Source organism: Corvus brachyrhynchos, unplaced genomic scaffold, assembly GCF_000691975.1.
Source record: "Corvus brachyrhynchos isolate BGI_N302 unplaced genomic scaffold, ASM69197v1 scaffold203, whole genome shotgun sequence".
Taxonomy (NCBI): domain Eukaryota; kingdom Metazoa; phylum Chordata; class Aves; order Passeriformes; family Corvidae; genus Corvus; species Corvus brachyrhynchos.
This window is the reverse complement of record NW_008237408.1, coordinates 1414136-1424238: the sequence shown is the minus strand read 5'-3', so window position 1 is coordinate 1424238 and position 10103 is coordinate 1414136. Positions and strand designations below refer to the sequence as shown.

At 42.2% G+C, this 10103-nt stretch overlaps 1 protein-coding gene across 3 annotated transcripts in view; it reads left to right on the top strand.

Annotated features, from left to right (window-relative positions):
• The first annotated feature begins 112 nt into the window (after positions 1-112).
• The window catches only part of HMBOX1 (homeobox containing 1), a 110925-nt gene continuing 100934 nt past the window's right edge, over positions 113-10103 (top strand). Inside the window, exon 1 of one of the 3 annotated variants that reach the window (XM_017730851.1) lies at positions 113-1376. The gene's annotated coding sequence lies outside the window, so the exon portion shown is untranslated. Of the gene's footprint in view, positions 1377-2999; positions 3118-10103 lie in introns of those variants that run through there. The other 2 variants (XM_017730855.1, XM_017730850.1) reach the window with 2 other exon arrangements.

Here is a 10103-nt window from a genome sequence, read left to right as displayed (position 1 = left end):
TCTTCAGAAGAATTTTGTTCTTTGCGATAGGTCTGGAAAAGCCTTGGTTGGACGTGCTGTTTTTTCCCCAGTTCCTTCGTGTTAAAAAAAAAAAAAAAAAAAAAAAAAAAAAAAAAAAAAAAGCTCTTTTTGGGGGTGGGGAAGGAAGAAGGAAGAGGAAATGAAGGTTTAAGCATGTATGTGGAGTCGAGTCCTGTCTCAATTTGTTGAAGTAACACTGGGAGTGTGATTCGGTGGCTTTTAAGTACAAAACGTTTATGAACAAAAACTGGGGAGATTTAAACTTTGTAGGGAGGAAAGTGTTAAAACTGATGGCCAGGGAACGCGGAGCTGGGAGACGCTACCTACGTCCCCCTGCTTCAAACTAGTGGGGATGGAGGGAAGGAAAAAGGAAAACACTGGGGAAAAATACCCCTATAATTTGCATGAATGATGCCACGTAAAATACCGGAGCGAGGAATTGTGCTCTGCAGACGATTTGTGGGCTGGCGAAAGCCTGAAGTGCCTGCTCGGGTCCCGTGATATGACTCGCTCATTTCTGCAGGGCTCATCAGGTACAGGCTCTGCTTCCTTCCTGGGATGGTGCAGCTGGCATTTGATTTCCTCCATGGATGGGAGAGGAGGAGTCCTGTGCAGTTTTTTTCCCCGAGATGATTGCATTTTCTTTGGCCTTGCTGTACCCTGCCTCATTAGTAGGAACTGCATCTATATTTATTTACCATTATACCGTGTCCCTTGGGAAGTGGGGTGTAGTTCGGAGTAGGTATATATGGATTTATCACTCCTAACAATTTTTTTTCCTCCCGTCATGCTAGGACCAAATCTGTCAACAGCAAAGAACAAAGTTAATTTATTTCTGTGTTTTGCATCTCCCTTTTTAGCATTTCTTTTCCAAATTGCTAAGAAAATATCTCTGAGGTGGAGAGAGGGGAGAAGGAAGAAAGGGATGGGAAATGTTGTTTGTGCAGGGATGCATTTGTTATCTGCATGTCTGGGGAGCACCGGGCTCGGGAAGGGGCAGGGTTTGTTTCTGCATGTGAAAACTGGGCTTTGGGAATGTTCTCTTCCCTTATGTGAAGATTATTCTTTAGCCCTGCGACAGCCACAACTTTTTCTGTCTGGTTGACAGAATTATCAGACGAGCCTGGGCAGGAGGCTGGGAACAAGGAACTTGTGTTTTGCTCCGTGCTGCCTGTTCTTCCTCCCCTCGTTCCCTTAGCACCAGTGCAAGCACCAGAACAGGCATCAGCATTTTTACTCCTGTGTCATCCCACTGTTCCGAGCAGAGCAGGTCTAGACGACATTGTGGTATGCAGGCTGCCAGATGGGTTACAGGAATGCTACCCTAGGTGAAACGGCAGGATTTTTAAGGAGGGGTAAGGAAATCTGGGAGAAAATCCTGTGTGGATGAGGCCTGGTTATCTCTAGAACTGCTTTACTGAGTGGTCTCAAGCAATCCCCTGGGTTTGTTGACCTTTCTGGACAACGTGCATCTCTCTAGCATAATTCTCTCTGATAATTCCACAGAGTTGGTAGCTGCTGTCAGCTGCAGGAAGCTTATTTTTAAGGCAGTGTCTGTGTGGGTCTTACTGGTCTCTTACAAAGGGATATTAAAAGTTCATGGCTGTGCAGTGTTTTGAAAACTAAATTATTATGAAGTGTTTACTTTATAGTGATAATCCATAGGTTCATGGGAGTGTTTGGTATGTTTTTTCATTGCTGTCTGGATTTGGGAAAACAGTGGAGCTCTGACATTCATTTTTAAAACTAATTTACTTTTTAATAAAATGCATTTTTATTAAGTGTGACTGTTAGGAATTGTTCTCTCGTTAACTTTTGGGACTGCTCTTTTTGTGTTGTGTGTCAGTGGGGCAGGGGTGAAATTTGGGTCTTTGGCTGGGGAATTAGGAGAATTAATGAAACTGAACCATGAGAAAGGAGGAAGCTGTACTGTTCCTTATACCAGGGGATCTGGGAAGATGCTTGCTTGTATATGTTAAAAAACAAATGAATTTTCAGGAAGTAACAGCACATTTTAATCTAAAGAAAGCAACTTGTGCTTCACAATGATTTCTGTGCAGAGCTTTTAAGGATGTTACGGAATGACAGGCTATGGTATTGGCATCTGTAGCAAATCTTTTTAATCTTCAAAGTTTAGAATTTGAAATCAAAATATTGTCAGCTTAAGAATCTTACTGCAAAAAAAAAGGATGCCTTTGTTCCTCCTGCCGATAACTTCATGCAGCTTTGATTCTAAAGTCCCCGAAGTTGATTTCACGTTATACTGATTTTAACAAAATGGGGATTGGATTCTGCATACATGTCCTTGCGGGATTGGTCTTTAATTATACCTATGCTGATAATATGATCTTGTGGGTTATCAATGCAATGAGACCAATACTGTGATTACAACGGGGTTTTTAGGACATAATGAGGAGAATTTGATTCTTTTTTTGGAGGGGGGTCTAACGCACAACCCTAAAGCTGGTTTTATTTGTAAGATTAGTAATAAACTGTATTTTAGCATTCTAATATTCATGTATTGACTACAGCTCCCTTCTGACTTGTATTAAGTTAGGATAGTTGGGTAGCAAAGTGTCCTAAGAGTTTGTATTTGAACACTCACTCATGCAAATGGGTTGTGTGGTAGCTGTGAATGCAATTCCCAGGGTAAATGCTAAAGATAAGTGTTTTGACAAATGCTTTTAATTTGGGGAACAATATGAGCAAGAATGACAGGATATGAAAAGAAAGTGCTATTTTTCGTCTCGCAGGTGGCAAACCAAAGTGTAGAGGGATCAACTTGCCCGGGTTCCTACAGGGAGTCTGCGGCAGAACTCGAAATCAGTCTGTGATCTCAAGGGTTTGTCAGGGCTTTAATCAGTTTTTCTTCCTCCCCTCATTAATTGGCTAACTTTGACATTTTGAAAATAAGATCTAGAGATTATTTCTCTTTTCTCCAGTTTCAGACTTTATCACCTGAAGTTTTTTTTTTTCTCATTTTCAGTCAAGCCTTGAAAACACAAGGTTGGAAAACTTGATCTGAGCAGCACCTCCCTGACATATGATACTATCTCGAAACAGCCCCTGACAAGTGAACCCTCTCATTGAAATCATGTGAGGAATTTTATTACTCAACTCTGAAGATCTTCTGGGGGAAAGGAGGTTGCAAACTATTAACTATGTGGTCTTCATTGCAAGTTGGCAGATAAAATGTTCTTACGTATTTGAGGTTGTCATGTGATCCACAGCCAGAAGTAGAGAATCAGCTTTGTAGTCACTGACCAACTGAAAATTTCATCTTGTCACTGTGAGAAACACATTTATTTCTGTGTTGTGCCTGCAGATTTCAAGTGAATATATCTTTTTCTTTAAACATGCTCTTGGTTATATTCTTCCCCTCTGGACTGTGCGCTCACACAGCGTTAGCCTGGGTCATATGAGCACGTGGAGAAGCTTTTATCCTTGATAACCTTACAATATCTGTTGGGTTTGGGAAGCTCCTGTTCTTTGCTGTTGCACTTGGGTTTAGCAGCAGCTTGGGGTTGGTGCAGGCTTCCTGTGTGACACTGCTGAGCGCAGGGCTCATGTCACAATCCTGGAGCTGCTGCTGTGACAATTACGGCGTCGTAAAGCCCAACCTAATCAGGGCTGATCGATTTATGGCCATAGCTCGCGTGGTGGCCGGTCCAGTGCAGCTCCAATGGCTCCCACCTGATTGTTCTGGCCGAGCCACTGCCCTCCTTTCACTGTTCCATGACACAACAATACTTTGTACCTCTGTTTGTAAATCTCCAGAACTGCTTGACAGAGGTGTTGGTATTTTACAAATGGAGAAACAGAGGCACAAGGGCCGAGTGACTCATGTAAGGTCACGGACTGAGGCAGTGGCACTTCAACTCGGGTGTCTTCCCCATCTGTTGCACTTTCCATCCGTGATATATTGGTATACAGTAACCCTATAAGGAATTTATTGGCTGGCCATCTAATGTGCACATTAAGAATACTTAAGTCCAGAGATTTTTTTTTTTTTTGGATGGTGGGAGGATTTCCCACTGACTTCTGTGGCTCGACACTTCTCATCCTTATTTATTCAGTTAATTTTCTTGCTTTTAAATCCATTATATTCTACCCCCCATCAGACCAAAAGCAAACTTTCTCTCAAGACTGTGAGATGCCCCTCCCAAGACTGTGAGGGATGCCCTTCTTTCTTGCACTGCTTTTCTTCTGCTTCATTTAATAGGATTTTTTTTGGTGTTGGACTTCAGATCTATCTCAGGAATGCACAGGCATGTTTGTCATTTGTTTTGCTTCAGCCCCATGTTAATGCAGACGCCAGCATTGAACAAGTACTGTTTTGATGTGCTTTATTAAGAATGAAAAGAAATAGTCTATAACTGGTTATTCTCCCTGTGTGGAGATTTCCCTTTCCCAGTTCTAAATCAAAGCTGCAGGCAGAGTCTGAAGTTAAAGTCTGCTCTTAAAACTGGGAACTGCCGTAGTGCTCCTGACAGAGTGTGCTCTGCTTTATCTTTCCTGTGCAGCCAACCAGGAGCTGTGGAAGGTCAGTTCACTTTTTGCTACAGAATTCCACTCTGAACGTTCACTTCATCATTTCATCTTGGTTTCAGTGCAATTACCAGCCTGAAACTTAGTACCAAGCCCTTCCATCAGGTTGTACATGAGTACACCTAAATCACGTCTGTAATATGGCTTGACAAAGATCCCACTTCGTGTGTGTCCATGGAATGCTGGCAGGTAGTGCTTCCAGTCTCTGTTTGCCCAATGGGTGGAGTGTTGCTTCCAGGAAAGAGCTTCTTCCAGCCTGAGGAAACAAATTTTGACACCTGCTTCATGCATAGAGGTGGCCTTTTTTTTATTCTCCATATGTACAAGATGTATTTTTAAGCTGTATTAAATTTACATGAATCCCATTCACTGCTGTGGTGGTAGATGAGATCTTAATGTTGGGTTAAGGAACGAATTTACAAGCCAGGCATAAAAATTATATTAATTATGTTTGGGTCTGCCCCCAGCTGAATCCTGCTTGTCCTGAGTTCCTGGTATCAGTCTTCTCCCCCCTTCTGAACTTAGTGTTTAAGAAGTCTTTTTTTCTTTTCACTTCCTTAGAATTTTTAAGTTCAGCAGCAGGATAACTACCACTGAAACAATAGTGTAGGCTACTCTTTCAGGGCCTTGTGAACAGCCAGTTTTGTTCTTCTGATAAGCCCTTGCCCTATCAATTGGGAAGTGCAGCATATAGTCATTTCCTGCATTTTGAGCTGCCCGTTTCTTCTGAGCTCTGAGGCAAGCACTGAATCTGCTTTTTGTTCTTACCATGGCACTGTAGTACTGATGGCAGCAGAAAGCAGTTAGTTAGTTCATCAAATACAAGCGCTGTTCCTGCTTGGATATTTATTCTGACCTTTACTTTGGACGGTTTCTCTGCCATGATCAGATTCTCTGATTACAATGTCAGCTTTTACCACAAATCTCTTTGTGATTTAACTGGCAGGGTTTGGGGGTTTGAGCAACTGGGTGTGCAGCAGCTCTGACATGGAAGTGGTGCTTGAGTGTTGGAAAGTTCTTCCTGGCAATGAAATTTCCTTTCTAGGCTCTGCCATAGGTTTTACTTTATGATGCAGGGCAAGCTTTTTGACTTGGCTGGCTGGTAGTGAGTGCTGCTGCTCTTGGGAGTAGAAACCTGGATGTCAGAGGTGTAGTTATCCAGAATGAGAACTAGGTATTTAAGCTAATACTGATTTTTCATGCCCCAGGTGGGAGGGGTAAGTAGCTGATCAGAGTTTTCCCCACTAAATTGTATCACACGTGATTTCCAGACATCTTAGTTGGTCGTTCCCTGTTTGTATTTCGTGGGAGTTCCAGCTGTTTAGTGATAAGTCTGAAAAAGAGGGAACTTGCTGAACTTGAAACTTATTCCTCCTTCTTTAATTTCCTGGTCCACAGAAGTTGAGTGATGTTAACATATTGGAGATTCATAAAATTTAAGGCGAGAACAGATAATTAAATTGCCTTCCCTGATATGTTTTATATGCTTTGTATCACAGGCCTTTAAATTTTAATCATTTACTCTGAAACTGAGACCAGTAAATGATGTTTGGCTAAAAACAATTTGAAAGCTTTCCAGCCCTGAGTGTCCATCACTGGTAATTTCAGGCTCATCACTTCTCTTGGTAGTTGTAAGTGGCTGATTTCTAATTTGAATTAGTCTAAGTTCTGCCGCTGGTTCTTGTTAGGATTTTTCTGACAAGATTAGAGCCCTTTAGTATCCAGGACTTTCTTGCCATGAAGGTACTTACACTCTGTAATCAAGTTACTTGATAGATAAGGAAACAGAGTTGAGCTTTTAAGTCTCACTCTGAGGCATTTTCTCCAGCACTCAGATCATCCGGTGATTCTTCATGCTCTCCGTTTATTTTTAACATTGTGGAGACCAAAAACGGTGCTTGTTGCAGCCTGTGTCTGATCCATACCAAATTCTGAGGTGCCTTTAGCCCTTTTTGCTGCACAGCCATTGAAAAGGTTCCCAGGAGCCCTTTTGCACAGGGAAATCCTGTTCATGAGCCTCACTGCCCCAGTACTGACATTCTTTACTCAAGTAAAGTCTGCCATTTAGTAGTTACAGTCTGCATTTTTTAGATTATAAATTAGCCTTTGTATTCTGATGGGTTTGGCTTTCCTGAGTTAACTTAAGGCAGGTTTTCAGCCTCTTTTCTCCTGCTGTCCTTTCCTCCTAATAATGTCCCGTTGTGCTACAGCCCTGGTGTCACTCAGATTTTTATCTGCAGTGATAAAAATGTTGAACTGCATCAGACCTTAAATTTAGTGACAAAAAAAAATTAGCATGATGCAATCCCAGGAAGTAGATTAAGAACTGGCTGACTGACAGCTCTTGAATACGGAGCAGCCGATGTGGGTTTCCACCAGAACCAGAGTACGCTCTGTGCATGTGCTTGACTCTGCTCAACTCCATTTGTAATCTCAAAAGGGCAAAGTTAGTCCTTTATCAAGACTTCTGCCATTAAAATGTGCTGACTGGCATTACCGGTGTCCTTGTTCTTGTAATTCTTTACTGGGAAAACACGGATTTTTCTTTTCCTGTTCTTTGCCTGGATGGATAACTAGCTTACAGATTTGCAGATTTGCTCCATTCCCTTGCTGAGCATTGGCAAAATAGGAACACCCACCTGGCCTGGGGTGAAAGGCCTCTTTGGTGCGTGGGTTTTAGGCTGATTTAAATGTTTCTCTGCTAATGGATTTGCTGGGAATCATCTTTTATTGCTGGTGAATTAGAAGGTGCTTCATGTGACAAAGGTGTGTTGCCCCAGTCTACAGGGGACTGTTCCCACTACTCTCTGTGGTTTTCCCTTCTACCAGAAAGCTACTGGGGTTTAAATTTTATTAATGGTACTGTATTTGTTTTTTATACTTGAGTCTTGCACTTTTGTTGTTAAGAGAAACATCCCAAGGCTTTTTGTTTCTGGATGTCCTCAGGTGTAAAATGACAGCGCTCTTGGGGTGGTTGTGGCACATGTGCTGCCAGATCCCTTCGCATTGTGGAAGTGATGAACTTCCAACCAAGCAGCTACTCCTGAAGACACTCATGAATTACCCTTCAGTTCATGGGCATTATTCTCATAAATACTGGTGTCACTCCTCTGTCATACTCAAGTAAATTCTGATTTATTCATAGCACTGTGCCTTCTTGCTTTTTGTTAAAAATGCAGCTGCCTTCGCTTGCTGGCTGTTCCCTTGAATTTCCCTTTTCCTGTCCCAAACTGATTTAGCTTTTACTCCCTTGGTGTTGCAGCTGTAATCAGCAGTGCACAGGAATGTTGTCTTCTGCAGGAGAGGCAGTATTTTTGCCATTGGTTTTTAGGATCCTGGATAATATGGGATCTTGAAACTAAGCCTCATTTAAATACTACTGACAGGAAAAAGTGAAATGCGTGGTGCTTTGGGTTGGTTTTTTTTTCCAGGTGGGTGTTTTTAAGGATTTGCTCCTTGAGAAAGTCCCTATTTTGAAACCTGCAAATTCCAGGCAGATAATGGCAGAGAGGTCAGGAGAGTATCTAAAGTTTGGGATGTCTGCTTCCTTTCTGGCTATCAGGTGGGAAGCTGGCCACAGCAATAGGCTTTGAGGAGAGATTGGGAAGGGGGGAAAAAAGGGGAGAGCACTGAGGCCCAGGATCTTGGAGGCTGGGAACCACTGTGGAAGCAGCTGTGCCATTTGTACTCCTGCTGTCTGAGGTGTGGAAGTCAAAGGCAAGTGATAGGGACCCAAAGCTGTGGAGTTTTGGTGAACATGGATATTTCGTTTCATGGCAGCCTCTGAGCTCAGCCAGCAGCTCTCCTGCCTCCTGGTTAAATCAGGATCTGATTTTCCTGTTCCTCTGCTGTCTTCTTGCAGGAGTTGTTTATTGACTGAAATTGTTTCCATATGGCTGCAATGTAGAGCTTGATTACATTAAACGTGGTGCTTTCCTGTGGCATTGCAGTGCTATGGGAAGATCATCCCTCTCTCGGTCCCCTTCCAACCTCCCCTTCCTCCATAAAACCTTGGCTTGGAACATGGAACTTTTTCAGGTATTATCTTCTTTCCCCTCTGAGGCTTGTTAAACTGGGATCCAGATCTTTTTTGGGTTGTATTTGATTGCTTAGGTGGGTTACCTTGGCGTACAAATGACTCATAAAATAGTTAAAATGAAGATTAAAGTGGCTGCAGTTAGAGGGCGTTGCTGGAGCTGGGCCTCCAGGGTGTTAAACACTGAACAAGCAGAAAAGAGTCTCTGCTTCCAAAGAGGTTTGGGATGGTCCATTTGGATTGTATTTGTTGACACTAATGATCAGTTTAAATGCTGCTCCAGGAAGGTGTTAAAATTCCTGCACTCTGGATGCTAGAAGGCCAGATTCCCTGCTTATCTGGAGCCTGGAGGCTGTGTGCAGTTTGTGGGAAACAGATCTGTTTAATGGCAAATGGATGCATCTGTATCTTTGATAAGAATAAAAGCTGATTGTTGGCTAAGTTGGCTGATAAAACCAGCCATGAAGCATCTCTACCTTCTCTTTGTAATTACACCTAAACTTGGGTTTATAACCTGAATTCAAAATCTGGTTTCTTGTTAAAAAAAGTTTTCTGTTTAAATAGGTTAAAATACATAAATGCCTTTTTCTAAAGCCTAAGCCTTTTGCTGTAATGCCTCTGTTTCTTGTAATGACTCCAACAGTACCTGGGGTGTACCATATAAATACTGTATTTCTACTGCCAGTATCTCAAATCAAGTCAAACCAATGGAGTGGAGGCTGTCACTCTTGGCTGAGCACATGGAACCAGAGTCTGATGAAGCAGTAAACCTGTTTTTTGACAAAAGTAGCCTCTTCTGCATGTGCATAGAGAATATTTCCTTTATTTCTGTGTATTCAGATAGTTCATATCACAGCCTATTTAATTCAAAACTGAGAAACCATTTGGGAGCTGTAAATGCCAAAATACTTGTTTTCCTCCCCTAACATAAGGTGGAAAAAAGAACAATGAAGGAGGAGATTCACTAATACTGAAATCTTTCCGTGGAGGACACAGCAAGGTTCAATTCATTTAATAAAGAGAATTCATTTGTTTTCACTAAAGCATTTTAAGATGCAAACCATGTTTTTGTAACCCTTTTATGCGTCCTGCACCTATGATGTATCATTCAAGATTAATAAAACTGTAATACACAAAAGCTGGCATTTTAAAATGGTTTTATAAACAGTCTGGGTAATAACCCAGGGTAGAAACCAGAATGCAGGTATGCTGCTCTTCAGGCCCTTGCCTGACTAGAGGATGAAGCTCCAGGTTGGTTTTTTTTTAATTTTAATGGAAAATGAAAGCTTTAAGGGAATATTTAAGCCCCGACCACGGGGTATCCAGTGATGTTCAGGGTGGTCACTCTGAGGTGTCTGTGGCTCAGGGAAAGGCTCGATGAATGTCCCTCAACAAATGTCCCTCCTAATTTAGAGGTGTCTGACTCGTGAACAGGCAGGTGAAAGGGAGACGGTGACCATGGAGTTGTCATGGCCATCTCCTCTGCTTGTCCTTAAAG